The sequence below is a fragment of the Lupinus angustifolius genome, chromosome LG08 (assembly GCF_001865875.1).
Source record: "Lupinus angustifolius cultivar Tanjil chromosome LG08, LupAngTanjil_v1.0, whole genome shotgun sequence".
Classification (NCBI taxonomy): domain Eukaryota; kingdom Viridiplantae; phylum Streptophyta; class Magnoliopsida; order Fabales; family Fabaceae; genus Lupinus; species Lupinus angustifolius.
This window is the reverse complement of record NC_032016.1, coordinates 17,230,314-17,234,503: the sequence shown is the minus strand read 5'-3', so window position 1 is coordinate 17,234,503 and position 4,190 is coordinate 17,230,314.

The window sequence follows — 4,190 nt, the reverse complement described above, 5'->3', positions numbered from 1 at the left end:
TAACCCTCATCCGCATCCCCATCCTCATCCTCATCCTCATCCTCATCCTCGTCCTCATCCTCATCCTCATCCGCATCCGCATCCTCATCCTCATCCTCATCCGCATCCGCATCCTCATCCTCATCCTCATCCGCATCCGCATCCTCATCCTCATCCTCATCCGCATCCGCATCCTCATCCTCATCCTCATCCGCATCCGCATCCTCATCCTCATCCTCATCCGCATCCGCATCCTCATCCTCATCCTCATCCGCATCCGCATCCTCATCCTCATCCTCATCCGCATCCGCATCCTCATCCTCATCCTCATCCGCATCCGCATCCTCATCCTCATCCTCATCCGCATCCGCATCCTCATCCTCATCCTCATCCGCATCCGCATCCTCATCCTCATCCTCATCCGCATCCGCATCCTCATCCTCATCCTCATCCGCATCCGCATCCTCATCCTCATCCTCATCCGCATCCGCATCCTCATCCTCATCCTCATCCGCATCCGCATCCTCATCCTCATCCTCATCCGCATCCGCATCCTCATCCTCATCCTCATCCGCATCCGCATCCTCATCCTCATCCTCATCCGCATCCGCATCCTCATCCTCATCCTCATCCGCATCCGCATCCTCATCCTCATCCTCATCCGCATCCGCATCCTCATCCTCATCCTCATCCGCATCCGCATCCTCATCCTCATCCTCATCCGCATCCGCATCCTCATCCTCATCCTCATCCGCATCCGCATCCTCATCCTCATCCTCATCCGCATCCGCATCCTCATCCTCATCCTCATCCGCATCCGCATCCTCATCCTCATCCTCATCCGCATCCGCATCCTCATCCTCATCCTCATCCGCATCCGCATCCTCATCCTCATCCTCATCCGCATCCGCATCCTCATCCTCATCCTCATCCGCATCCGCATCCTCATCCTCATCCTCATCCGCATCCGCATCCTCATCCTCATCCTCATCCGCATCCGCATCCTCATCCTCATCCTCATCCGCATCCGCATCCTCATCCTCATCCTCATCCGCATCCGCATCCTCATCCTCATCCTCATCCGCATCCGCATCCTCATCCTCATCCTCATCCGCATCCGCATCCTCATCCTCATCCTCATCCGCATCCGCATCCTCATCCTCATCCTCATCCGCATCCGCATCCTCATCCTCATCCTCATCCGCATCCGCATCCTCATCCTCATCCTCATCCGCATCCGCATCCTCATCCTCATCCTCATCCGCATCCGCATCCTCATCCTCATCCTCATCCGCATCCGCATCCTCATCCTCATCCTCATCCGCATCCGCATCCTCATCCTCATCCTCATCCGCATCCGCATCCTCATCCTCATCCTCATCCGCATCCGCATCCTCATCCTCATCCTCATCCGCATCCGCATCCTCATCCTCATCCTCATCCGCATCCGCATCCTCATCCTCATCCTCATCCGCATCCGCATCCTCATCCTCATCCTCATCCGCATCCGCATCCTCATCCTCATCCTCATCCGCATCCGCATCCTCATCCTCATCCTCATCCGCATCCGCATCCTCATCCTCATCCTCATCCGCATCCGCATCCTCATCCTCATCCTCATCCGCATCCGCATCCTCATCCTCATCCTCATCCGCATCCGCATCCTCATCCTCATCCTCATCCGCATCCGCATCCTCATCCTCATCCTCATCCGCATCCGCATCCTCATCCTCATCCTCATCCGCATCCGCATCCTCATCCTCATCCTCATCCGCATCCGCATCCTCATCCTCATCCTCATCCGCATCCGCATCCTCATCCTCATCCTCATCCGCATCCGCATCCTCATCCTCATCCTCATCCGCATCCGCATCCTCATCCTCATCCTCATCCGCATCCGCATCCTCATCCTCATCCTCATCCGCATCCGCATCCTCATCCTCATCCTCATCCGCATCCGCATCCTCATCCTCATCCTCATCCGCATCCGCATCCTCATCCTCATCCTCATCCGCATCCGCATCCTCATCCTCATCCTCATCCGCATCCGCATCCTCATCCTCATCCTCATCCGCATCCGCATCCTCATCCTCATCCTCATCCGCATCCGCATCCTCATCCTCATCCTCATCCGCATCCGCATCCTCATCCTCATCCTCATCCGCATCCGCATCCTCATCCTCATCCTCATCCGCATCCGCATCCTCATCCTCATCCTCATCCGCATCCGCATCCTCATCCTCATCCTCATCCGCATCCGCATCCTCATCCTCATCCTCATCCGCATCCGCATCCTCATCCTCATCCTCATCCGCATCCGCATCCTCATCCTCATCCTCATCCGCATCCGCATCCTCATCCTCATCCTCATCCGCATCCGCATCCTCATCCTCATCCTCATCCGCATCCGCATCCTCATCCTCATCCTCATCCGCATCCGCATCCTCATCCTCATCCTCATCCGCATCCGCATCCTCATCCTCATCCTCATCCGCATCCGCATCCTCATCCTCATCCTCATCCGCATCCGCATCCTCATCCTCATCCTCATCCGCATCCGCATCCTCATCCTCATCCTCATCCGCATCCGCATCCTCATCCTCATCCTCATCCGCATCCGCATCCTCATCCTCATCCTCATCCGCATCCGCATCCTCATCCTCATCCTCATCCGCATCCGCATCCTCATCCTCATCCTCATCCGCATCCGCATCCTCATCCTCATCCTCATCCGCATCCGCATCCTCATCCTCATCCTCATCCGCATCCGCATCCTCATCCTCATCCTCATCCGCATCCGCATCCTCATCCTCATCCTCATCCGCATCCGCATCCTCATCCTCATCCTCATCCGCATCCGCATCCTCATCCTCATCCTCATCCGCATCCGCATCCTCATCCTCATCCTCATCCGCATCCGCATCCTCATCCTCATCCTCATCCGCATCCGCATCCTCATCCTCATCCTCATCCGCATCCGCATCCTCATCCTCATCCTCATCCGCATCCGCATCCTCATCCTCATCCTCATCCGCATCCGCATCCTCATCCTCATCCTCATCCGCATCCGCATCCTCATCCTCATCCTCATCCGCATCCGCATCCTCATCCTCATCCTCATCCGCATCCGCATCCTCATCCTCATCCTCATCCGCATCCGCATCCTCATCCTCATCCTCATCCGCATCCGCATCCTCATCCTCATCCTCATCCGCATCCGCATCCTCATCCTCATCCTCATCCGCATCCGCATCCTCATCCTCATCCTCATCCGCATCCGCATCCTCATCCTCATCCTCATCCGCATCCGCATCCTCATCCTCATCCTCATCCGCATCCGCATCCTCATCCTCATCCTCATCCGCATCCGCATCCTCATCCTCATCCTCATCCGCATCCGCATCCTCATCCTCATCCTCATCCGCATCCGCATCCTCATCCTCATCCTCATCCGCATCCGCATCCTCATCCTCATCCTCATCCGCATCCGCATCCTCATCCTCATCCTCATCCGCATCCGCATCCTCATCCTCATCCTCATCCGCATCCGCATCCTCATCCTCATCCTCATCCGCATCCGCATCCTCATCCTCATCCTCATCCGCATCCGCATCCTCATCCTCATCCTCATCCGCATCCGCATCCTCATCCTCATCCTCATCCGCATCCGCATCCTCATCCTCATCCTCATCCGCATCCGCATCCTCATCCTCATCCTCATCCGCATCCGCATCCTCATCCTCATCCTCATCCGCATCCGCATCCTCATCCTCATCCTCATCCGCATCCGCATCCTCATCCTCATCCTCATCCCCATCCTCATACTCATTTTCAACCGCATCCTCATTCTAATGCTAATCCTAATCCTAACCCTAACCCTAATCCTAATCCCCATCCCCATCCTCATCCTCATCCTCTCATCCTCGTCGTTATCCTCATCCTCATCCGCATCCTCATCCTCATCCTCATGCTCATCCTCATCTTCATGCTCATCCTCATCCTCATCCCCATCCTCATGCACATCCTCCTCCTCATCCTCATTCCCATCCTCATACTCATTCTCAACATCATCCTCATTCTTATGCTAATCCTAATCCTAATCCTATCCCTAATCCTAATCCCCATCCCCATCCTCATCCTCATCTTCATACTCATCCTCATCCTCATCCTCATCCTCATCCTCATCCTCATCCTCATCCTCATCCTCATCC